The following is a 27,673-nucleotide window of genomic DNA, read 5'->3' on the forward strand; positions in this document are numbered from 1 at the left end:
CTCTTAGTAGGAAAACATTAAGTAACGGTTTTATCTTAATTTGTCAGGCATTGCCCTGGGGACTACAACGATGTGGCCAAGGGCCAGAAAATGGGCCAGGGCCATAGTATTAACACCCAGATAAAAAAAGAATCCTTTCTAATTAGTTTTCCAGTTGAAAAATAATAAGGTGTTTGGTGCCAAAAAATGCAACCTAGTCATGGAAACCCCAAGTTTATACAATAGGTCCTGATTGTGATCTTGGGGCTCCATTTATGTTCCCTTGTAGGGTGAAACAAAGGGAGGTGTTTCGATGGTCTGTCCTTTGTAGAAAGAGCCTGCTCCAGCTCTCAGGCTGGTCTTGCACCAGGCTTCCCACAGTCTTCCTGCCAAATCTACAAAATTTTTCCTGGCTGCCATTCAGGAAAGTACAGCTCCAGCCCGTAGGATGGAAAGTTAAAAGACTTTGCCTGGATACGCTGAAACATATACAAACACTGCTTGACGTATGGTGGCTGATTGGTTTTGCACAGGCTGTCCCCTCGTGCAGCCCTGAGGAGGGAACCTTACATGCTCCTTCAAGTGATTCTAGCTAAGAACTTGAAATGCTAGCCAGAAGGGTAAGCTAAGCAGTCACCAAACACCCTCTTTTATTCAACAAGTTCACACTAATGGCATCATTCAGATGACCTGTAAAAGTTCTCTGCTGGTATGTTATAAGGAGGAGAAGATCACAGTGTGCAGAAGTCTGCACCGGAGAAGACTCTGGGCCAACCTTAGTGATGAAAGTGAAATAAGGACTTGGACTAGAAGAGTTTGAGACAATTTAGAAAATGAAGGTCATTCTCCCAGGTTGTTGATAACAACTCAAGGCACACAATTGTTGTTATCTGTAATGACTGTAACTACTGGCTAGTGCTAGAAAGTCACGTATTTCCAGCTACTAGTACCATAATTCATAATATTATGGCCAGTGACCTAGTTCGGTTGTTAAAGATATAGCCCTGAGACCCTGTTGTCTAAACGCCAAAGGATCCAAAATAATAAAGAGATGTTTAAATGCATTCTGAAAACTCCCAGCTTCTGTTGAGGCATGCATAAAATTAAGTTGATCATGAGCTTCCACATGTCCAGAATAAACAGCTGCAGCAGAAATTGGCAAGAAAGTTGGCCATTTGTTATAAACAGGTGCTTTATGAGGGATGAGAGGGGGAATGATATTTCAGTGCTTCCTAGAGGACTGGATCAAAATGAGATGGCCTAACTTTTTAAAACTATGTCTTAGCTATCAAAGTCACTGAGATGCCATGACGTAGGAAGTGCATGAATCTCTTGCTCTCAAGAACCTCCAAAATTTTGTCCTAATTGGCCAACTTTATTTCCTCTAGACAAACCAGTCTCATGAGTGGCCTGCAAACATGCCATCAAGACTAGTCTCTAATATGTTCTTCCCCTCTCTAAGAGGGACCCTATGCCTGTGCAAACAGGATCCATCCTTCAACATCTTCTCTGATTACTCTTTTCTTCATTGCTCTCTTTCTTTGGATTCTTGTATGGTGCTTTAAGTGTTGGAGAAACAACACTTATTGAATTGGAGTGACATATTATATGATATGGTGGTCTTTGCAAGATCCTCAATTTCAATTATTTGGCAACCGTAGTCTTCCATGACTCATAGGCATACAACACTAGAAGAATATAAATATTTAAAAGATGGGTTTTTGCTTCAGGGAAATGTTCATGGTCATTAAAATAACTGTGAAATTTTCCAAAGACAGTCCTGCTCCTTTTCTCCTCTTGCTCAGCTAGAAGTCCAACTTTTTGTCCATCTGTAGTATCTTCCCAAGATTGAAATACTGATGGAAAAGTTCTATAGGTTGTTCATTGAAATGGGTGCCATAATCTGGGCAATAGGGTTTTCCTGTGTGGATACCTAGGTCAAACTCTTTAGAATGAGCCTGACTGTCATTCAGGAGGTTCCTTTCAGTGTTCCAGGGCTTGATGCATTCAGCACAATGTCATCTGCAACCACAAAAAAATGGCAATGAATACTAGCAGACCGTTACATAATACAGATGAATAATGATAAGAAGAATAACCAGCACTCGTCCAACACCCACTATGTGCTAGGCACTGCGCTAAGTGCTTTGCAAATATTGCTTAATGCTTACAACAACCTGGGAGATAGGTGCTAGTATTATCTCCACTTTACAGTTGAGGAAATTGAAGCAAATAGAAGTTAAACAACTGCCGAGGGTCACACATCTAGTGTCCAAGGTTGGATTTGAAATCAGGTCTTCCTGATTCCAGGCCCAGTATCCTTAAAGAAATATGAAGTCATAGGCACTATAGAATTGTGAAGAAGGAGGATAGCAATAAAATTTACTATTGAAAAAATCAGGGACTGCTCATATAACGAAAACAAAGGATAACCAACAGACAACTAGTTTGTGGGATGTATATTTTTGAGGTCAAGGCATGAGGGCTAGATTTTCTGTAGAGAAATTATGAGAGGACATGGACAAGAGTAGCCCAGGATGGATAGGAATTGATCAATTTTGATCTTAAGATCTCTCGTTCTAGATACTTTATTTCTATTAATATAAGGCAAGTAGGGCTCCAAAAGTCCTAATCCTATGTCTCATCGTAATAGAGAGGTAATCTGGGGTCCTCAAAGACTCTGTCAATAGAGCACAGAGCCAGTAGGTTCTTCCAAGATGAAATAGCTTTAAATATGCTTCTCCCTACAGACAATGTAGTCTGTTGTCGAAGGACCAGACTACATAGCTATAAGAAGTTTCATCAGAAAGAAGGCGGGCTGATAGGTGAAAAATTCTTTAGACATGGTGTCCTGAAAAACAGATAAAATACAAAATGTTCTGTGGTGTTGCATGGCACTATTATGTTTCTGAAGTGCCAGGGATATAGTGTTAGAAAAGAAGAAAGACAGTGCTAAGAGTTACTCGGTTTTTAAAAACACAGCGTACACACAAAGTTTCTTCTTGATATTCTAAATGCGAGGGGGTTTTGTGCAATGACAAAAACTACCAAATTTATAAGGGAAAGCAGAAGTTATTAAGGCATTAACAAATTACAGCTAAATAAAAAGACAGTTCGTAGGTTATTTTTGGAGAAGCAACTAATTTGTTGGTAGAGTTTTATTTCATTTTATAACCTAAAGGAAAAGTAATAACCCTTGGTTATCTCACTTTGAAGTGATATGAAGAGGCCATCACAAAAATGATTGTAGCTTTTCTGCCACCATTTGCTTCAGAAGATAAAGAAGCAGTGGAATTCTATGAACAATTAAACAAGGTCTTCCTAACCTAGTAAACAGGTCTTGGATTTGCTTATTTCAGTATAGAGAGAGACTCAGGGAAATGGGTCTATCACAAAAGTATTTTGGAACAAGGCGTTTTGAAAATGGCAAGGAAAAAACATAAAGGCTTGCAGACTATTCAGCAGCCTCTCTACTTTCTTCAAGGAAAGGAATGGAAAGCAATGAATATGGTGAACATTGAACAATATCAGAAAATAAATGAAATTAACCAGATCTTAACAGTTAGGAATGATTGCTTACCTATACGAGAATCATTTCACAACTAACTGCCTTTGGGCATTAAAATCATGAAAAGATTACAGTAAAGATAAAAATGAATAAATAAATCAAAATATACATACGATCAAAACATAAATAAATTATATTAGAAAAATTATGATAAAGATGAGAAAAATGCAGAATCATTTACAAAATATCTCAAAGAGGAGAAAATTCCAGAAGAATGGAAAAGATCACAGACATGTGGCATCGTTTTTTAAAGGTGGAGTGAGAAAGAGGTGACATTGAGAATGGCCAGCTCATATACCAAACACTCTGAGTTCTACAGGATTTTTTTTGAGGATGCTCTAAATGACTTCCACCAATATGGCTGAATGATGACTGTTGTACCTATGCTCCTTGTCATCAATTCAAAATGGGAAGAAAATGTGCCAAACAATGTTAAAAAGACAACAAAAAATAAGAGAAAGAATTCATCATAAGGAAATCCTCACAGAAAAATCAACAGAGAGACTGAGAAAGTGAGTAACTCAAGACAAAATAGACCACAATACAATGGATAAATATTATGGGATAAAAGAAAGCAAGAAGAAATCTTCAGAAGAGTAATATTATAGCAGCAACAACTAGACACCCCACCCTGAAATGATCATACAGCAACCATAAGAATTTCCAGAGTGATTTATTACCTCAATAAAAGAAGTGCAGGAAAAATAAGAAACGAAATTAGGACAGACAATAGAGCTCTCACAGAAGAATTTACGAAGACAAATGAGAACATCAGCTGTTTTGAATAGTGGGAAATCTTGTTAAAGCATATGACTCTCTGAAAAAGTGATCAGCATTTTCATAACTCAAAAATATAGTCAGTCAACAAACATTTATGAAGTGTCTATTATAAGCCAGGCACTGTGTTAAGTGCTGGAGTTGGAAGAATCAATATTTGAACAAAATCAAAGAGAACAGAATCATAAAAACAGTTGTGATCTCTATAAGTCAAAGTAATGGACAATGAAGACAGAAAATGACAAGATGGTCAAGGAATTATCTCTTAGAAAAAACACAAAGAAACAAAAAAATCTGAATATAATACTTCCTGAAATCACACAAGAAAATTACCTAGAAGTGGTAAAAATGGGAGGCAAAGTCTATATTATCCTAATCTGTGGAGTGCTATTGGAATTCAATGGATAGAGTGCCAGACCTAGAGTCAGGAAAGTTCATCTTCCCGAGTTCAAATCTAGCCTCAGATGTACACTAGTTGTGTGACCCTGGGCAAGTCACTTAACCTTGTTTGCCTCAGTTTCCCCATCTGTAAAACAAGCTAGGGAAGAAATGAGAAACCACTCCAGTTTCTTTATCAAAAAGATACCAAATGGGTCATGAAGAGTTGGACATGACTGAACAAGAGTGGAATGCTTGCAGAGAGGAACTACAAATTCAACTTACCCAGAAATGTGTTTCAGTTTCATGGTATGTTGTGGTGGCATCATCTCAAAGAATTCAGAGTCAGGCCACCTCTAATCCAAATACAGACATTTATTGAAGATTAAGGCCTCTCAGATGTGGGCTAGGTTCCAAGAGGAACCAGCAACTTGAGAGAAAGCAAGATGGATTTTTATAGGGTAAAGATGCAATTACATAACAGAAATTAGGAGTATTAAAAAGGCAGGAGGGGTTTGTTAAGGGATTAGGTAATAGGGGAGGGGCCCCTTTTATGGTTCAATGGTCAGACATCCTGGTCACGCTGCCCTCTGATTGGCTAGCTATTGTGGTCCTGTCTGATCAAGATGGATAGTTAGGTATTGTGGTCTTGTCTTGGGCTAAATGGATGATGTGATTGTGGTTGAGTACAAGAACACACCTGTTCAAATATGTGAATTGAATCCGAGGGCAGTGGCTAGCTGGGGCAGTGGCTATATTGAGTCTGGGGGGCCTGTGGTGTGGTTAAAGCCAGATTGTGTGGTTAAATCAAGACATACCCACTGTTCGGTGGGGCCCATAAGGAAGTTAGAATATTGGGACTGGGGCAGCTTTATTAGGATTCCATCAAATGTACTTTAAATAAATAATTAAAGAAAAAATCTTACAGACACCCAGGGAATGGTTCTTTACCTATAAAATATCTCAGACTTAGTTGTAGAAGACTATTTGTTTAAAATAACAAAAGAAATGCTGGATTATGACATTCTGAAAAGTATTGGAAACTGCTATGTAACCCAAATAAAAAGTAATAATCAAAAATAATTGCCATAATTGCCAAAAAATTCCTGTAGGATAAGATAGATCCCTGTTGAACTTAACAACCAAAAGGGTAGAAAAATTGATTCCTAGGAAGAAAAGGGCATTTGAGTCATTTTTACTGAAGAAATCAAACAAGATCTAGAAATTTAGTATGGAGTTCATAAAAGAAGAAAAAAGAAAGGTAAACATGTCCATATAGTATGAAAACACCAAGGTTTTAAATTATGCTGTAAAGTGAAGAGGCTAGGGCTTTTTAGAAGTTTTACTTTTTCTTTTTTTGAGTTTTATTTAGTATTTTATTTTCCCCCAGTTACATGCAAAACCAATTTTCAACATTCAGTTTTTGAAACTTTGAGTTCTAAATTCTCTCCCTTCCTCCTTCCACACCCTGCCCCCACCCCATTGAGAAGGCAAGCAGTTCGATATAGGTTATACATTTGTAAACATGCAAAACATTGTCATAATAGTCATGTTCTCAAAGAAAACATAGACCAAAAATACCTTCAAGAAAAATAAGAAAGTTTAAAAAAAAGTATGTTTCCATCTGTATTCAGATACCATCAATTCTTTCTCTGGGGATGGATAGCACTTTTCACCATAAGTCCTTCAGAGTTGTCTTGGATCATTGTATTGCTGAAAATAGCTAAGTCATTCATAGCTGATCATCTTACAATACTGCTGTAACTTTGTACGAAGTATATTTTACTTTACATCAGCTCATGAAAGTCTCCCCAGGCTTTCCTGAGAGCATTCCACTCATCATTTCCCATAGCACAGTAGTATTCCATCACAATCACATACCACAACTTGTTCAAACATTCTCCACAATTTCCAATACTTTGCCATGAGAAAAGAGCTGCTATAAATATTTTTGCATACATGGGTCTTTTTCCTTTTTGTTTTTTTAAACTCTTTTGGTATTGATATTGCTAGGTCAGAGGGTATGCATGATTTTATAGCCTTTTGGGCTTAGTTCCAAATTGTTCTAGGGAATGGTTGAATCAGTTTACAACTCTACCAACAGTGCATTAATGGCCCCATTTTTTCCATATCTCCTCCACCATTTGTCATTTTCCTGTTCTGTCCTATTAGTTAATCTAATAGGTATGATGTAGTATCTCAGAATTTTGTTAATTTGCATTTCTCCAATCAGTAGTGAGTTAGAGCATTTTTTCATAGGACTATAGATAGCTTTAGCTATCTATATTTTTATTTGAAGACTGTTCATATCTTTTGATCATCTATTAATTGGAAGTGGCTCTTATTTTATAAATTTGACCCAGTTCTCTATGTGTTTGAGAAATGAGGCCTTTATCAGAAAAACGCTTCAAAATTTTTTTTTCAGTCACTGTTGCTAACTGTGTTTCCCTCCATCCTATTCTCACCCTGGACTGTTTATTCTATTCTCTCTCTCCTTTCCCTTCTATTCACCTCCCCATCTCTTATTCCCTTCCCCCCCTACATTCTTATAGAGTAAGATAAATTTCTATACCCAATTGAGTGTGTATGTTATTCCCTATTTCATTCAATTATGATGAGAAAAGGTTCCCCCTCACTTCCCTCCTCTTCCCCTCCACTGTAAAAGCTTTTTCTTGCCTCTTTTATGTGAGATAATTTACCCCATTCTACCTCTACCTTTCCCTTTCTCCCAGTACATTCCTCTAACCCCTTAATTTTACTTTTTTTAGATATCATCCCTTCATAATCAATTCATACCTGTGACCTCTTTCCATATATACTCCTTCTATCTGTCCTATATGAGAAAATTCTGATGAGTTACAAGTATCACCTTCCCATATAGGAATGTAAACAGCTGAATCTTACTAATTCTCTTATGATTTCCCTTTCCTATTTTTATGCTTCTCTTGAGTCTTGTATTTGAAAATCAAGTTTTCTATTCAGCTGTCTATTCATCTATTTCTATTCAGTTCTCTATTTCATTGAAAATCCATTTTCTTCCCTAAAGGATCACTCTTGGTTTCGCTGGGTAGGTGATTCTTGGTGATTCTAGGATTCTAATCCTAGCTCCTTTGCCCTCAAATATCATATTCTAAGCCTTCTGATCCTTTAATCTTGTATTAAAGGTGCTAAATCTTGTGTTATCCTGACTGTGGTTCCATGATACTTGAATTGTTCCTTTCTGGCTGCTTGCAATATTTTCTTCTTTACCTGGGAGCTCTGGGATTTGGCTATAATATTCCTGGGAGTTTTCATTTTGGGATCTCTTTCAGGAGGTGATCAGTGGATCCTTCCATTTTCTATTTTACCCTCTTGTTCTAAAATATCAGGGTAAATTTCTTTGGTAATTTCTTGAAAGATGATGTCTAGGCTCTTTTTTATTATTCTTATGGCTTTCAGACAGTCCAATAATTTTTAAATTCTCTCTCCTAAATCTATTTTCCAGGTCTGTTGTTTTTCCAGTGAGATATTTCACATTGTCTTCTATTTTTTTTCATTTTTTTTTTGTTTTGTTTGATTGTTTCTTGATTTCTCATATAGTCATTAGCTTCCATTTGCTCCATTCTCATTTTTGAGGAATTATTTTCTTCAGTGAGCTTTTGTACCTCCTTTTCCATTTGGCCAATTCTACTTTTTAAGTTTTTTTTTTTCTTCAGTGAATTTTTGTGCCTCTTTTTCCATTTGGCCTAGTCCATTTTTTCTTCAGCATTTTTTTGTGTTTCCTTTATGAAACTGTTGACTTGTATTTCAAGATTTTCATGCATCACTCTCATTTCTCTTCTCAACTTTTCCTCTACCTCTCTTACTTGATTTTCAAAATCCTTTTAGAGCTTTTCAATGGCCTGAGACCAATTCATATTTTTCTTGGAGGTTTTAGATGTAGGAGATTTGATTTTGTTATCTTCTTTTAAGTGTATGCTTTGATCTTCCTGTCACCATAGTAACTTTCTATGGTCAGAATTTTTTCTGTTACTTGCTCATATTTCCAGTCCATTACTTGACTTTTAACTCTTTGTTAAAGTAGATATCTTCTTCCAGGGTGGAGGGCTCACCATCCCGAGCTCCAAGGGTTTTTGCAGCTGTTCTCAGAAATACTTCTAGGAATCTGTAAATTTTCAGTTCTTCCAAGGTGATATGATCTAAGGAGAGGTGTTTACTACTCTCCTGTCCTGTGCTCTAGTCTATGAGCGATCACAAGCACTCTTTTCTGGCCTAGAACTGTGAGGAGGTTCCCCCCTCCTCTGCTGTAGCACTCTGTGGTATGCTAATGCTCCTTCTTGCCCTGGGACTGCCAACCAGGACTGTGACCTGGGTCCAAGTATGGGCAAAGCAACAGAATCCTGCCTCACTGCTAGTGAAGAGACCCCTTTAATCTCATTCTGACCACTTGTTTGACCTCCTTACTATCTGTGGGCTGAGAGCTCTAGAAATAGCTGCTGCCACTGCTGATTCAGTGGCTCCCAAAGCCTGCTTCTGGTTTGCTGGGGCCAGGGCTATGCTGGCATGGCCTGTACTGGACTGGGCTTCACTCTCACCCCAGTGTGACAGACCTTTCCTGCCAACCTTCTAAGTTGTCTTGGGCTGGAAAATTACTTCACTCCATCTTTTTATAGGTTATGCTGTTCTAGAATTTTTTTTAAGTATTTAAAGGTATTTTGGGGGGTTTGGGGGAGAGATCAAATGAGTGCTTGCCTTTACTCTGACATCTTGGCTCCACCCATTTCACTTTCTCTTCAAGGGATTACGGGAATGAAAACAATTTTTTTTAGTGAATCTCGGCTATGGAGATCAAATAAAAATATTACTGAGGAGGAAAGGAAACGAGGCAGGGAGAACACTAGATTATTTTTTCTTCTTAATCTTTTTTAAATAGTATTTTTTCTCAATTACATGTCAAGACAACTTTTAAAATTCATTTTTATAGGATTTTGAGTTCCAAATTTTTCTCCCTCTCTCCCCTCCCCTCTTCCTAAAATGGCAGGCAATTTGATTATATATTTGCTATCATGTGGAACATATTTCAATATTAGTCACAGTTGTGAAAGAAGAAACAGATCAAAAGGAAAAAAAAACATGAGAAAGAATAAAGTAAATGAAAAAAGTATTCTTTGATCTGTATGCAGAGCCCAACACTCTTTTTAACTGGATGTGGATAGCATTTTCCCTTATGAGTCCTTCATACTTGTCTTGAATCATTGCTGAGAAGAACTGAGTCATTCATAGTTGATCATCAAACAATGTTCCTGATATTGTGTACAATTCTTTCCTGGTTCTGCTTATTTCACTTTGCATCAATTCATACAAATCTTTCCAGATTCTTCTGAAATCTGCCTGTTCATTTATTATTGCACAATAGCATTCCATTACATTCATATACCACAGTTTGTTTAGCCATTCCCCAGTCGATACACATCCTCTCAATTTCGAATATTTTGCCACCACCAAAAGGGCTGCTAGAAATATTTTTGTGTATGTAGGTCCTTTTTACTTTTTGATGATCTCTTTGGGATGCAGACCTGCTAGAAGTATTGCTAGATCAAAAGGTATGCACAGTTTGGTTGCCCTTTGAGCATAGTTCCAAATAGACTAGATTATTATGTCTTATAATGGGATGTTGCATATGAAGGTCATTTAATCAAAGAAGTAGAAAGATAGAAAAGCAGCATGAATGGAGGATTCTGAATCGTACTCATATAAGCTTGGCAAAGGAGGAAACATTCACCTTTTCAGGTGGTCATTAAGATAACAAAATAAAAACATTAATAGATGGATTTCACAAAGGAGGATAAAGAAAGATCCTAGGCTTAGAACAAGGAATGAATGTGGAGACGAAAAAATTAAGGAGAGTAGGATCATAAATGTGCAGAGGGAGAGGGCCATGGAGATCATCTTGTCTAATTAGCTCATTTTACCTTTAGGAGGAAAGCCTATGAACCAGAATAATTGTTTAGGTTACTCAAAGATAGGGAAAGAATGAAAGGGGGGAAGAACTGAATTAATATTGCTTGAATTGGGGTATCAGAGATAAATTCTGGTCCTCTGAAACTGTGGCATTTCACAGTTTATGGCTGTATGGCATTACCATAGTAACATTTCTGTGAAAAGATGTGATTTTATAGCCATAAACAGCTTAGGATCAGTGAAAACACAGCATACTTTCCCCTATGTAATCTAGACTGATCCTCCTCATCAATTTGATTATGAACCCAACTCACTGTCAATCTCCAGTTCCCATATAAAATACACATGCAAATAGGTTATCTCTATTCCCAGCTGCTTTCATCCAAACAGCATGCATTGTCAATCCACGTTGTTTTGCCAGCATATGTGACTAGATCAATCTTTTTTGAGTAACCATGGAATTTTTTGAAGAAGCACTATCATATTCCAGGGCTTGATATAATCAGCACATTGTTATGTACAGACAGGACCATCTGGATAACCTCTCTGTCAAAAGGGAATCCTTCTATTTGATCATTGCCATGGACAACCTCCATAAGTCAGGCAAACATCTTTGGAGATCTTATGGTTCTCTGCTTTATGCGTTGCTTCATATTGGCACATAGCCTATCATTTGACGAAGTTATCTTTAGACTTGTATCTGTCAGGGAGTTTTGTATGATTGGTACATGTGTAGGAGACATGTTACTTGAGAACAGACTGATTTTTTCCCTGCCAAGTCAATATTTGGGATGGGTCAGAGCTGGTAATAAACAAAAAAAGGCATAGAGAGACCTCATATTCTTTATGCTTCTCTGTGTTATGTGATGATCTCCGTTAAGATATAGTATGTTATAGAAATTCATCTGCGAAAACCTTCCTGCCCATTTTCCATAAGTGTATAGTTTGGTGACAATAATTAGCATGTATGTGATACTTAAAGGTTTTCAAGACACTTTACAAATTTATCCCATTTTATCCTTAAAACAACCCTGGGAGCTAGGTGCTACTATCACCATGCATTTTACAGATGAGGAAACAAGCTGACAGAGGCTCCCACAGCTAGTAAATGTCTGAAGGCAGTTTTGAACTCAAATCTTCCTGACTTCAGGATCAGTGCTCTAGCCAATGTAGCACTTAGCTGTCTATAGTTGTTGACATCTTTTTGGTCACCTTTCCTCCCCTCAATCCTGTGTACAACAATTTTCCATTATTTTGGGATATTCCTTTGGTGGGGGGAGATAGCTTCAAATGGTAATTTCAGTTTATAAAGACAGTTGAAATAACTTTCATTTTTATCACTATTTCCTGTATTTTTAATATAAATTCCATTTTTTGGGTGATGTTGATAGTGTATCCTTCATATTCTGATTTCTTTCTTAAAGAGAGTACTGAAGATATTAGATGCTGGGTTTCTCCATAGTTCACAAAACTTTGGCCTCTTTTATTTCTTGAGATTAAACCATATTTTCCAATATCTAATATATTCACTTTTTTATTAAAGTCAACAAATATAAAGTGAAAGTACGCTGAGTTTAATAGATCTTGTCAAATTCTTTTTAAAATTTCTCTACTTATTCATCCTTTGCAAAAGATGTTGGTCCACTAGCTGTAATTATCTACATTTTGGTCACCAAATGGCCCATGAAATGTGGTTCCTTGTTGGCTTAGAGTGCCAGATGAAAGTGGCTTCCCTAACCCCTTTATTTCTCAGAGGAGAATCTGTGAGCCATCCTTCTAATGAGCTACCACTACTTTATAACTTTTTATTTTATTTATGGCAAGAATGTCAAGAAGAATCTGTTTCATTTCCACCAGTTGTATATCAAGTTCTTAGAGTTATATATTAAGACATTTTATTTTGTTCTGAAGCTGTGATTTCATTGCTGTAGGGAACTCCCCATGAGGAAACCTCCTCTACCAACCAAGATCGGTTATTACTCTGCGACATACTGTCTTAGAGAATTTCTAGGACCACAATAAAGTTAAGTGATTGCCCAGTGTCACAAAGCCCATAGATGTCAGAGGCAAGACTCTAAGCCAAGGCTTCCTGACTGATTCTTGGCTCTCTATCCACTGTGCTACTCAGCCTCTCACATATTAGATTCTAATGATTCGATTAACTCTGCCAGTGTGCAGCAAGTCAAGTCAGCAAGCATCTATTAACTCTGCTATGTGCCAGGTACTGCGGGGGAAGCATTGGGGATACAAAGAAAGGCAAAAAAAAACAGTTTTTGCTCTCAGTGACCCCGAATTCTAATGGAAGCTAATGTAATGGTTGGTCTCCCTGCCTCAAGTATCTTCCCCTTTCAGTTCAATCTCCACTCTGCTGTCTGACTAGTCTTTCTAAAGCACAGATCTGATCATGTCATACCCTTCTCCCTGCCCTCTTTCTCCATTCAGTAAACTCCAGTGGTTCCATATTACCTCCAGGATCAAACATATAATCCTCTAGTAGGCTTTTAAAGCCCTTCCTAACCTGCTACCTTTCTGATTTTCTAGTCTTTTTTGCACCTTATCACCTTCCCCTCCCCCCCCATCCTACCCTCCACCTACTCTTTGATCCTGTGACACTGGTCTATGTTCTATTCCCTGAACAAGACGCTCCATCTCCCAACTCTTCATTTTCACTCACTGTGCTCCATGCCTGATATGCGATACCTCATTCACGCCCTCTACCTTCCCTGGCTTTCTAAAAATCTCAGCTAACGGCCAATTTCTTCAAGTAACTTTTCCTAGTCCTCCTTAATCTTAGAGCCTTCTGATATGAACAAGCAGTTTTCGGAAAAGAAATCAGAGCTATCTATAGCCACATGAAAAAATGCTTTAAATCACTATTGATTAGAGAAATGCAACTTAAAACAACTTTGAGGTACCATCTCACACCTATCAAATTGGCTAATGTGACCCAAAAATGGGAAAATATTGGATGTTGGAGAGGTTATGGGGAAATTGGAACACTAATACACTGTTGGTAGAATTGTGAACTGATCCAACCATTCTGGAGAGCAATTTAGAACTAGGTCCAAAGGATTATAATACTGTGAATACCTTTGATCCAGCAGTATTACTGCTAGGTCTATATCCCAAAGACATCAAAAAAAGGGGAAAAGACCTATTTGTACAAAAATACTTACAGCAACTCTTTTTGTGGTGGCTAAGAATTGGAAATTGAGGGGATGTCCATCAATTGGGGAATGGCTAAACAAATTGTGATATATGATTGTAACGAATATTATTGTGCTACAAGAAATGACAAGCAGGATGATTTCAGAAAAACCTGGAAAGGCTTAACGTGAACTGATGCATAGTGAAGTAAACAGAACCAGGAGAACATTGTACACAGTAACAGCAATATTGATCAATGAAGAACTGTGAATAACTTAGCTATACTCAGCTATACAATGATCCAAGACAATCTCAAAGGACTAATGATGAAGCATACTGTAGGCCTCCAGAGAAAGAGCTGACATTGATGCTGTTTTTCATGTTCTTTCTTTCTTTTTTTCTTGTATTTGAGTCTTCTTGTACAAAATGACTAATATGGAAATGTTTTACGTAATTTCGCATGTAGAACCTATATCTGATTGCTAACCATCTCAGGGAAGGGGAAGGGATAGAATTTGCAACTCAGAACTTTAAATAATTTTTTTAAAAAAAATCTTAGAGCTTTCCTTCTGAGATTACCTCCAATTTATCCCGTTGATATCTTGTTTGTACACAGTTCTTTGCATGTTATCTCCCTCATCATATCGTGTGCCCCTTGAGAGCTGCAACTGCCTCTTCCTTTCTTTGTGTCTCCAGCATTTAGCAAAGGGACTGGCATATATTAGGTGTTTAATAGATGCTTGTTGACGACTTATGTACAGACGAGATTAGGATAGGATACATTGTGGACAGTGCCTGCTTCCATTCAGTAACAAGTTCCACAGATCCCAAGGCCTCTCTCAGAATACTGCAGCTACTGTTGCCCCTTTGGCTCACCCTCAAAGGTTTTGTCCCCTCTTCCTTATTGTAGTTTGTAGTTTGGTATGGATTTATCAAATCAGATTCTTGGCTCTGTGTGCCCTACCTAATTTCCCTTTGTACCATCCCTGCTACATTTCGTTTGATGTTATTTACAAAGGCATAATTCCATGCAGCTCTTTAATCTTATAACATTAGAAATGATTTTTTAAAAATAGGTGAAGGCACTCTGAGTACCCAGTCTGTATAATTCTCCTCAGACTGGTTCTCACACCCCATTCATCAAGCAATTCAAAACCCAAAAAACATAGTCTGGGTGCTCAGATTCAAACTCCCCCTCTTACTGCTTTAGTGGTTGGTGAGGCATCAGATATTCAATGTCCCACAGCCAGGTTAGATACTGGCTGGATTCTATCCTAGAGCTGTTCTTCCTCATTGATCTCTACTCTGCTCATTACTGGTGTGAGCACTGGACCTGGAATTAGGAAGACCGGAGCTCAAATCTGGCCTTGAACATTTATTAGTTATGTGTCCTTGGTCAAGTCATTCAACCCCTGTCTTCCTCAGTTTCCTCATTTGTAAAATGGAGACAATAATAGAACCTACCTCCCAGGGTTGTTGGGGGCAATAAATGAGAAAATTTAGATATAGATACGTGCACACACACACACATATATAAATGTTAATATATATAGATACACACATGCACATATGTATAGCATTTGGCGAACTTTAAATTGTTATAGAATTATTAGCTATTACTATTATTTTTAATACTAATGTAGTTGTTAGCTCTGATCTTGGCATATGTTTTGTTTCTTGTTCAGCTTTGCAAGCATTTACTGTATGCCCACAGATCTGGCTCATGCCCAGAGGGTTCACTATTGCACTATTGAAGTTTCATTAAAGAGAAATCGATGGAATGAAAACTAATTGATACACTCTGAGGCAAAGAAGAGCCTGGGTAAGTGCTGACAACCACTTTGCCTCTCTGTTAATCAGCTCCCCCATTGGTTTGCACGTCCCGTATTCTCTATCACATGCTCTGGGAAGCTCTGTTCTAATGATTTTCCTACAAGTATATATGCTAATCATCCCCAACCCCAACCTTATCTGCTAATGCAGCCTTGGTGTTCACTTTCTATTTAGACAGGGAGATGAGGTGGTTGCAGAGGTCAGGAGGCATATTATATAATGCTTATAGACAGTCTGATCAATCCACAAGCATCTATTAAATGCCCACTCTATGCCAGGCATTGAAGAACATTGTGACCGTTGGCACCATTTGTGGGATTAGGGGTCACAAAGAAGTCCAGTCTGAGCGATATCCTGTGCTTGATATCTGAGGGTTAATCTAGATAAGTACAGAGGGGCTCAGTAACTGTGGATTGATGGCATTTGTGATCACGACATTTATGACAAACATCAGCTTATTAATGCCTACCTCATGGGGTTTGGGTGAGGAAATCAATGTCAAAACAAAGGCAGAAAGGAGAATGAAGAAGAAGGCAAAGCACTACTTCTTTGTGACCAGTAGAGAGGAGAAGGGGCATTTGGCACTTTGAAGGACTCCTAGTCAAATAACACTGATATTTGAAATTATAAAGAAGGTTTATATAGACCTCTGGGACTAATGGTTACTGATTCAGGGGTTTTTGTTTTGTTTCCTCCTTTTGATAAAACTTTCTTCTAGAATGTTGTAGGGTTGATGCTAATTAATGGGAAATGAGCTTGTGATCATGACTCAGACATTTTCTTAGGTTTCCCAGCTGGAACAAATAAGACAAAAATCAGTATGCAAACTCTGGGAATTAGAGCTGTGGAGGATCTATAGGTCATCTAGTCCAACCCATTACATTTCTAGAGGAGGAAACTCAATCAGTCCATAAGTGTGCATTAAGTACCCACCATGTGCCAGGGAATGTACTACTGTACTCAGCAGTGAGGATCCAAAGAAAGGCAAACAGCATTCCCTGTTTTTAAAGAGTTCACCATCTACCAGGTGAAACAAGGAGCATAGGAATACATTCAAACAAGTTAAATATCTGATAAACAGTAAATAATTAATGGGGGGAAGGCACTGGAATTAAGAGGGATTGGGAAAGGCTTACTGTAGAAGGTGGGACTTTAGTTAGGACTTAAAGGAAGCCAGCAGATAGAGATGAGACAGAGAACATTCCTGGCATGTAGGACGACCAGGCAGAGAAAGTACCTGAGACCAAGAGATGGAGGGTCTTGTTCATGGAACAGCTAGGAGGCCAGTGGCCCCTCCATCAAAGAGTACGTGGCAGGGAGTAAGGTATAAGAAGACTGGAAAGGTAGGAGGAAGCTAAGTTGTGAAGGACTTTGAATGTCAAAGAGAACATTTTGTATTTGATCTTGAAGGTGATAAGCAGTCACTGGGAGTTTATTGAGTATGAGGGTAACCTTATGGTCAGACCTGTAAGAACTTGGGCTCGGAGACATTAAGAGAACTATTCAACAAAATAAAAGTAATAAGTAACAGAAGCAGTGCATAAACTCAGATCCTCCAATTTGAAATTCATTGCTCTTTCCATTAAACTATACTGCCTTTACTCCTCAGAGTTTTCCCGGGCCCTCAGTGCTATACTCCATAAGAGTTTTGTGTTATGAGCTTTGTATGTATCCTACAGGACTTTTTTCCCCACTAGCTGTCGCCTAAGACCCTCTAAATTCTTTGGGTTCATATGGATTGGATTGGATCTGAGGGACTGATCTAAGAAGCTTCAGCTTCTTTTTTTTCTTTTGACTTGTTAACCCCACCCACCTCCCAGAGTTTACTGTAGTGCCACATCCTCAAATCTGTATACGTAGCTTAGGCATAGCTCGTGTCTAGGTTTCCCCAAATATGGCTAATAGGGTCTTCAGCTCCCATAAAAGAACTTAAGGCAATAAATGCAAACTGATGACAAGGCAGATTTTATATTAACTTACAGAAAATGAAGACCACCCAAAGGATTCAGAAAACAGGAAGGGAATGGAGTAATCCTTTATATAGCAGCTTCTGTGTATAAGGCTCTGTGCTAAGTGCTTTCCAAATAATACCTGATTTGATCCTCACAACATCCTTGCAAGGTAGGTGCTGTCATTCTTCCTATTTTACCATTTACCGAGGCAAACTGAGGTAAACAGGTTAAATGACTTGCCCAGGGTCACACAGCTGGTGAAGGTCTTTGGCCAGATTTTAATTCAGGTCTCCCTAACTTCAGACGCAATGCTGACTATCCACTGTACCACCTAGCTGCAGAAGAAAACTCATTAACCTATGTAGAAAACAAGGCACTCAATGGCAATACGGAAATACAGAAAATCCGTCTAGCACTCAGATATTCTGCCCAGGAAGTAATCGTGTTTTGGAGTTGTTAAACAAACAACGCCACTTCCCATTGGGGCAATATCATCTGAATTACTCACTTAAATGGCAGGGTGTGGCCAGAACTACATCATTGACTTTCTAAAATCATAAGTCCTCTTTACTGCTCCTCCAGCCATGGGGGCCATATGGGTGATTTTCTTTCTTTCTCAGTGGTTACACTTATATTTCTCAGCATGTCTTCTTCCCATTCTAGAAGCCGAGTTTTCAGATTTTCAAATTCTGGAATTTAGGGTCATCCATGAGGCAACTCCCATGGTGAATACTACCCAGGAAATCTCTTTTCTCTAGCTAGAAGAATAGATTCTTGGATCATACTACTTAGGAAATAAAAAAATAGCTTTCTTCTTTACACAGGAGTTCAGATTTCAGGGATATTGTCACTGACTGACCCTTTCAGGGGTAAAAATCTTCCTGGTTTTACCGTGTGCTTTTAGAGAAACTCAATGCCCTGGCTGCTTTCATCTTTTGGAATGGGAAAGCCCACTCAACAGAGCGAGTTCAGAGGATGAGAGCGCATAACTCCCAAGAGTTCATGCCCTAAAACAGTCACTGGGAGGGAGGAAGGGAGGGGACTGGGAGATTACACAAATATACAGGAAAACCTGCAAAGAAGTCATGTTATTTGTTAGATTATTTTCTGAAGAGGGAAAAGGCAGAAGGGCTAGTAGGTCTTTCAACTCACTTACAAACCAAGGGGATTTGTTCGGTGAAGTTTGGATTCAGTCACAGGGCTGCACTTGAGGACCTAGAGGGCCACATGTGGCCTTGAGGCTGCAGGTTCTCCATTCCTGAACTATGGCAAGGGGCAGCTCCTCCAAGGTTATTACCTGTTCTCCTAGATCTCAGTCAGCCAACCATCTTGTAGGCAGCCCCAGTCACTGAAAACCAAATTGGAATGATCCAGTGTTTTCTAAAGAAGACACCAGCGGACAAAACCATACTCTCCATGGACAGGTGCTTTCCTGACAAAAAAACAAAGGCTCTTGAACTGAGACTTCATTCAAAATAATCAAGGATTCCTCTAAGCAAGCCTTCTTACATTTCTATTATAAGGGATTAATTTAAATTTCCCAAGGTAATAATCACAGATTAATAACTTTTATTTTAGCTATTTTGCGAATATGTTATCCCAGTCACAAGAGAATTTCATTTATCTCCTACCTAATTGACCATTCCTTCTCAGTCTCGTTTGCTGGTTCTTCATCAAGTTTATGCCCACTATCTCTGGGTATCTCACAGAGCTCTGTCCTGGGCCCCTTTCATTTTTCCTCTATATTATTTCATTTAATGATTTTCATGGCTATAAATATCAACTTTATATTGATGATTCTCAAATCTACTTATCCATCTCTAACCTTTTTGCTGACTTCAAGTCTTGGATCTCTAACTGTCTGTTGGTCATCTCAAACTGGTTGTTTTGTAGATATCTAAAACTCAGAATGAAGAAACTGAACTCATTATTTTTGCCCCCAAACCTTTTGCTCCTCCTAACTTCTCTGTTACTATTTTTAAAATTTTTATTTATTTTATTCTGAATTTAAGAAATAAAACAAGCGTTTCCATAACATAGTAGAACAAAAAAAAGATGGCTGCACATGAAACTGCAAATCTGTTATGCACAAATTGCTATCCCTTTTAAATATATAATAAAGTTATCGTGTAACTATATTTCCCTTTTTTTCCTCCCCCCTCCAGAGATGGCTATCACTAAACACAAATGTGTGTATATATTTATGAATATATGTACACATATATGTAAAATCATTCTACACATGCTTTTATTTATCAGTTATTTCTCTAGATGCAGATAGTATCTCCCTTCATAGGTCCTTTGTAGTTAATTTGGGTATTTATAATAGTCATGGATTCCACCATTCTCGCAGTCAGCCAGGCTCACCATCTAGGTGTTATCCTTGATTCTTCAGTGTCTCACCCCGCCCCCCATGTCTGATATTCTGCCAGGTCCTGCTGATTTTCCCGTTGTCACATCTCTACAGAGGCCCTCCTCTCTCCTCTGACACTGCCATAGCCCTGAAATAGCCTGCTGGGTTGGTCTCTCTGTACTCCAGTCCATCCTCCAAATAGCTACCAAATTGTTTTTCCTAAAGGGCGAGGTCTAACCTATGCCACCTTCCAACTTGGGAAACACCAATATTTCCCTATCACTCCCAGGTTAAAATATAAAATTCTGGGACATTCAGAGCCCTTCACAACCTGGTCCCCTCCCAACTTTCCACTCTTCTTACCCCTTACACTCCTCCTTGTACTCTTCGAGCCAGTGACACAGGCCTCCTTGTTATTTCTCCAACAAGAAACTCCATCTCCCGACTCCTGGCATTTTTTACTGGCTATCTCCCATGCCTGGAATGGTTTCCCTCTTTATTTCTACTTTATGGCTTCCCTGACTTCCTTCAAATCCCAGCTAAAATTCTGTCTTTCAACAGGAAGCCTTTCCCAACTCCTCTTAATTCTACTGCCTTCCCTCTCAGACTACTTACAATTTATCTTATATATAGCTTGTTGGTACTTAGCTGTTTGCGTGTTGTCTCCTGCATTAGAGTATGAGCTCCTTGACAGCAGTTACTGTCCCTTGACTTTCTTTGTATCTCTAGTGTTTAGCCCAGTGCCTAGCACATAGTAGGCACTTAATAAATATTTACTGACTTACTGACTTGCTAGAGCAAATACATCACTATTCCTGAAAAAAACAAAATCTGTTTATGTGTTGATGGTGAAGGCAGTGATACCAGTTTTAAATAGAAAAAGCAGAACATTTTTTCTTGGCTATGTCACACAGCAGGTGTGATATATCTGGTGTATAGTCAGCTATCTAAAAGGTTAAAGTTTCATGGTCATGTTTTTGATAGTTCTATTAGGAAATTCCATGCACTTTGCATCAAAAATACTGGCCTATCCCAAAAATTCCTTTAGTTTTTCCTTCAGAACCTTGTCCTTTTGTGAACTATTCCAGTGTTTCAAGGATCACCTGGTATACTTGCTCTTTCTCTCCAGGCCGTTCCAGGGTGATACCATCTTTACATATAAAACTACTACACATATAACACTAAGATCTGTCCCTGGGCACAGCTCACATATTCTGTTATTTCAAAAACATCTTACACTATGATATTTTGCCATTCCCTCACAGTAAACATAGCATAGAAAAAAGAACTTATTTTTTTTCTCCTGGAATGTTCCATTTCGGGTCCAGTTGAGATAACCACAAGACCTCTCTCTTTTTTGCGCAAAGCCCTGGAGCCACCCACTACTCTTTGGTTGGATGTTTCTCCTCACATGCTTTATATTATGAAATCTTGCTTTGTCCAACTCTATGATTCCCTTTATATGAATTTACATTACCAAGATTCTTATTCTAAGTAAGTCATGATCACTCAGACTATACTAACTCTCCCACCAATCTTTCTTCTTCCAACCATATTGGTTAACTTAAAATATTGTTACTAAAATTGTCTTTTTCAATTGTTATGCTAACTACATTTTTTAAAAAAAATAGTGAGTCGTCTCTCTTGAGGATATTTGAACAATCCTCTATGAATGATCTGCACCACTGAGAGGCAACGTGCTCTGGTGGATCCAGAGCTACACCAAGAGTAAGAAGGACCTGGATTCAAGTCCTATCTCTGACAAAAGCAGTTGAAGAAATTACTTAACATTATAGTGCCTGAGGCTTGAAGACTCTCCACTCAACCACAACCCTAGTTCAATCGCTTATCACCTCTTTCCTAGACTAAAGCCTTCCAACCAATCCTACAGACTCACATCTTTCCTCACTCTGATGCATCTTCTGCTCAGCTGCCAATGTGATTTTTCTAACACATAGGTCTGACCGTGTCCCTCCCTGCAGAATGAGCTCTATTACCTCCCTTATTACTTTCAAGATCAAATACAAAGTCATTTCTTTGGCATTTACAATTCTTTATTATTTGGTCCCTTCCTACATTTTCTAGCCTTCTCATATCTTACTCTCCTCCACAACTGCTTCAGTTCAGTGACACTGTCCTACCTGGATAGGGGTCCTCAAACATATCCCATCTTTTCTCTGTTTTTGCATAGTCTGTCCCACATGCCTAGAATGCTCTCATTCCTCATTTCTTTTTCCTAATTTCTCTAGTTACTTTCAAGACTCAACTCAAGTCTCACCTTCTGCAAGAGGCCTTTCTTGATCTCTTAGGCAAATAGGAGGTTCATTGGATAAAACACTGAAGATGGAGTCAGGAAGACTTGAATTCAAATCCAGCTTTGGTATGCCTCTGTTTGCCTCGGTGTCCTCAACCGTTAAATGATATGATAAAGAGTACCTACCTACCAGGGTTATGGTAAGGATCAAAAGAGATAGCACAATGCCTGGTACATAGTAGGCATTATATAAATGCTAGCCATCATTATTCTTATTCTTATCATCATCATTATCATAATCATTCTTTAGTTGCTGTAATGACCTCTCCTTTCATGTTATCTTCATCTGCTCTCTCTATATATCTGATATCCCCCCCCCAATTGGGATATGCCCTTGAGGGCAGGTTTTTTTCTGTTTTTGTTGTTGTATCCTTACTCTTTACCACAGCACCTGGAACATAATAAGCACTTAATAAATGCTTGTTGACTAGGACTGACCTGAATTGTTAGGGGAGTTTCCTTATGAGAAATTCCATACACCATTGAAATTACAGGTCCAGTTAAAGAAAAAACTGGAAGCCACATTTCTGGCAATTCCAACTCTGGAACGTAGCCCTGAACCAGAAAGTAATGAAAGAGACCTCTGAGACCTCTGAAAATAACTGCCTAAAAAAACCTCATGCACCTAAGCCAAATTCTTAGCCTTTCTCTGAGTTTTACTAAGGCTTACTTATCTTACACTGTTAGCAAGTTTCACTGTTTGTTTTCCTAGTCCACTGAAGATTAGAAACCACAAAGTAGAAGCAGGGTAGAGGCTCCTCAAAAGAAATAAATTAATGCCAATGAAAAATGATGCTCAACACATTGACACTGATGTAGGAAACCAAAACACTCAAAAGTAGATGGAAAATAGTACTGTATGTTATGTGTTACCTTGAATTACAATTGTAGCCTGTGTCCACCCTAACAACCTTTGGAGTTGGACCAACAGTATTTGATCTAAGAGTATGGCCCTAAAAGAATACTCAGCTCTTGACTTACATGGTCCCTACCCTGGATTTACTCTGGTAAAATCACCAAATAGAGCTTGTGTCTAGGACTCCACAAATGTGGGTCAAAAAGCCCCCGGTTTTCACTTTCTTGGGATTTAGGCTTAGTCTAGACCAAAGGTTGTGGTAGTTACTTTTTAAGCATGTTTCCACACTGCCTTCAGATTGGGTGAACTAATTCACAGTTCTACCCTAGTTCAATCATATATCTATTCTTTCAACAGTATCTATCTTTCCATAACATCTATCTTTCTGTAGCATCTTTCTAGCCCCAATATAGTCTATTCTCATCTTTTGTTGTCTTTGCCATTTTACAGGCTGTGAATCCTCTGAGTTTCACATATTCTGTTATTTCAAAAATGTCTTACGCTAAGATATTTTGCCATTCCCTCACAGTAAACATAGCAAAGAAGAAAGAACTCGTTTTTTTCTCCTGGAACGTTCACAGGAAGTGAATCCTCAGAGGTTTTTGACTTGTATTTCTCTTATGATTAGTGAATGGGAGCAAGCTTTCGTATGATTATAAATAATTTATAATTCTTCCTGTGTTTATTCATATCCATTGATTATTCATTGGACACTATCTCTTGGATTCATTTGTTTTTGTCAATTCCCTAAGATGTTCGGTTTCAGACCCTTATCAAAGACATTTGACACATGTATTTTCCCCAATTATTAGCTTACCTTCTTATCCTAGTTGCATTAATTTTTGTCAGTGCAAAAGTTTTTATTTCATGAAGTGAAATTATCTGTTTTATCTTTTGTGATCATTGTCCCTTATTTGGGTAATAACACTCCCCTTAACAATAATGTGAAAATTAAGTGATCTCATATTCCAATATTTTTTGGATAACATGACCATTCACATTCAGTTTGAGTATCTATTTTGAGCTTATTGTGGGAAATGGTAGAAAACATTGGTTTAAACTTAATGCCTGCCAATCTGCTTTCTAGATTTCCTAGCAGTTCTTGTCAAGTCAAATAGGGAGTTCTTTGCTGTTATAGTCTATTTTATATTACTATATATATATAATATATAATATACACATACATAATGTATGTATATATGTACACACACACACACACACACACACATATATATATATATATATACATATATATGTATATAATTTTGGTCTTGCTTTTTAGGTTATTAGCTCCTTAAAGACAATGAATAATCATGTTTTTGTATCTTCTCTATCCTGGCACAGTGCCTTGATCATTGTAGGCACTTAAAAATATGTACATTGGATGAAGGAACACATAGTTAGTCAAAGGTCCCATTGTTGTTGTGTTGTTCAGTTGTGTCCAACTCTTTGTGACCTTCTGCACCAAAACACACCAATGCTGTCCATGAGCTTTTCTTGGCAAAGATACTGGAGTGGTTTGCTATTTCCTTCTCTAGTGGATTAAGGCAAACAGAGGTTAAGTGGCTTGCCCAGGGTCACATAGCTAGTAAGTGTCCGAGGCTGGATTTGAACTCAGATCTTCCTGACTCTAGGTCTGGCACTTCATTCGTTGAACCACCTAGCTGCCTCCAAAGATCCTATTAACCAATGATTAATCTAGTGATAAAGCCTGAATGACATAGCCAACCAACATAAAATCTCATCAAAAAAGCAAGTCAAACACTAGTGAACCTAAAAATATTACTACTTTCAATAATGAGTCACTTTACCATTCAGTATGCATAAAGGAAAAATACAGGTTAGTTTGTAGTTATCTGACTGAGAAATCTGGGGATGCCCCTTCAGCAGATAGCACGGTATTCCGAAGTTAGCTCTCCAATAGCAAACATTATGACCACAACATACCAAAATCAATTTTATTAAGAGAAAAGAATTCCAACATTTATCAAATATTGAGGCAGTACAGGTGGTGCAGTGGATAGAGTGTTGGGCCCAGAGTCAGGAAGACCCATCTTCCTGAGTTCAAATCCAGCCTCAGAAACTTACTAGCTGGGCAAGTCACCTAACCCTGTTTACCTTAGTTTCCTCATCTGTAAAATGAGCTAGAGAAGGAAATGGCAAACTACTCCAGTATCTCCACCAAGAAAACCCCAAATGGGGTCACAAAGAGCAACAAAAAGTTCTATAATACTCATCATTAGGTATTGCTAAATGTCATAATTCCAAGAGAAAAGATTTCTTTTGAATGTTGGAATCAACTGGTTGTTCACCATTAGTATTATATCCCCAAATATTTTTCTCTCTCCTTCCTTCTGGTGAGGCTATCCCCACATCAACTGCCTACTACCCTCAGTTAAAAATTGATCTCATGTGGCCTTCTCATCTTCTTTGTGTTCCTTAATCCATCTAATGTTGACAGTCATCCTCAGATACTTTAATTGATTCCATTCAGATTTAGTCAATGATTAGAACTGTTTAATTAACTTGTTTCAGCAAAATTTCTGCTATCCTATTAGCCTGGGTTCTAAAGCACTAAATTGGGGAGGATGTGTGTGCGTGCGTGCGTGTGTGTGTGTGTGTGTGCGTGTGTGTGCTGTGTGTTCTGTGGCTCCTCATAGAGTGGCAGATCCCTACCCTTTAAAGTTTATTCATATTTTCACTTAACTAAAAGATGATTTTCACAATCTCCATGCTCAGGCATTAGAAGTATGTTTCTCTTAAAATCTAATGTCCTTTCAAACCTAATTATAAAAGAGTAAAGTATCATTCCCCAAGAGACCACACCCTAGGAAAACGGGTTGCTTGGCTATTCCAGTTATTACTGTTTATTCCCATAATGCTACAAGGTACTTTATTCAAATTAAGGAGGAAAAATAAACACCACTATGAACTACTACAATAGCTAAGGTTTATGTAGTACTTCAAGGTTTACAAAGTACTTTATATATATTTTCTTATCTTATTCTCAGAACAACCCTGGGAAGCAGATGCTATTATTATCCCATTAGGAAGATAGGGATAATAATAGATGAAGACACTGAAAGATTAGGAAGCTGAGGCTGAGAGAGGTTAAATGACTTGCCCAAGGTTACATAGCTAGTAAGTATCTGCAGCTTCATTCAAACTAGTATCTTCCTGACTCCACATCCAATTCTTTATCCTTTGTACCACAGCTTCTGCATGTATATCAGTATTTGGAGTGAACAGAAAGGGGTGGAACGTTATGTTAATTTTCTCATACAACATTGCTTCTGTCTGGTCAATGAACTGTATCTCCCATGCTTCCCTCCTGATACTCAGCCTATATCACATAATTGACTATTAACACTAAGATGAAACATGATTTTCTATAGTTTTGCATATTTCTCACCTGAGTTACCTCCTGGATGACATGATCTCCAGAAACTCATCATTCTGCAAAATGAAATTAACATTGAAATTCACTCTTCCTCTGTATTTCTTGACCCCTGCGGTCCACCCCCCCCCCCCCCGCTTTTCAGCTTCTTTTTATGAGATATGTCATGTAGTAGCTTGAGAGTTCTTTAAGGGCAGAGACTGTCATATATCGTTCTCTGTATCCCCAGTACTTAGGATAATAGCTGGCACATAGTAGGTGCTTAATAAATATTTATTGACTACAGTAGGAAAAAATTTGAAGTTTTTTAGAAGACAATCTAAAGCACATGCAGCTATTTTTAAAAGAATGAATAAACACTTCACCAAAGAGGAAAAAGGAGGTACCCCAAACAGGAAGTCCTTTCCAGTGCTCCAGTTATAAATTTCCTAACCCTGAATTATTATCCAAGTTGAATAATATAATGGTTAAAAGCCTGCCCTGACAGATAAAACCTACTGAAGGACACTGTAAAGGAAGAGGCACAAATTCAGAGGAAGAACATGGTTAAAAAAAACCATAGAGTAGCAGACATTAAAGAATGTGTAATTTATTTTGATTTATTCCTCTTATCATTGTTTAGCTACTGTCAGTATGATTTCCCTGTTGGTAACTGCAGGGATTTCTTGTGCTTTGCTGCTGCTATTGCGGCTGCTGCTGTCATCATAGAGACCTAGATTACTCATTTCCACTTCCATCTTCGTGTCACTCAGTATAATTACTGACCTTTTCACTCAAGTTTTTTTTTGTAAAAGAAGGAAAATCACTGCACCTGCCACAGATTGAAACCTTCTGAAAGATTTAAGTAGGAAGGTATAGACCTTAGATTATTTTGGATAAAGTCCTCTAAATTTTAAAATACACTAATTTGATTAAAGCATTAAGCTTGGGAAGTATCAGCCTTGTTCTTGTTACTGAACTCGGGCCAGAAAAGTGCCTAAAAGAATTATGTTGAATATAATACTTATTTGGGTAAAAACGATGGCCATTTTTTAGGTAACTCAGTATTCTCTTCCCTTTCACTCACCTGGCCTCCGAGTTCATGTGTGGTGGGCCATGTCCAAAACCATGTTAAAATTCTGATTTTATCTCCTCACTTCCTAGTGCTCTCCTAGCCAGGATCATGCTGACCTGCCAAGA

At 38.1% G+C, this 27,673-nt stretch overlaps 1 long non-coding RNA gene across 1 annotated transcript; it reads right to left on the minus strand.

Moving 5' to 3' along the window:
* Positions 1 to 27,673, minus strand: LOC118852034. The gene is made up of 3 exons (XR_005010517.1): positions 27,561 to 27,673; positions 26,510 to 26,553; positions 1 to 2,001 (listed from the first exon to the last, which is right to left on the minus strand). It is a non-coding gene; the product is annotated as an uncharacterized LOC118852034 (long non-coding RNA).

The sequence above is a fragment of the Trichosurus vulpecula genome, chromosome 5 (genome assembly GCF_011100635.1).
Source record: "Trichosurus vulpecula isolate mTriVul1 chromosome 5, mTriVul1.pri, whole genome shotgun sequence".
Classification (NCBI taxonomy): Eukaryota; Metazoa; Chordata; class Mammalia; order Diprotodontia; family Phalangeridae; genus Trichosurus; species Trichosurus vulpecula.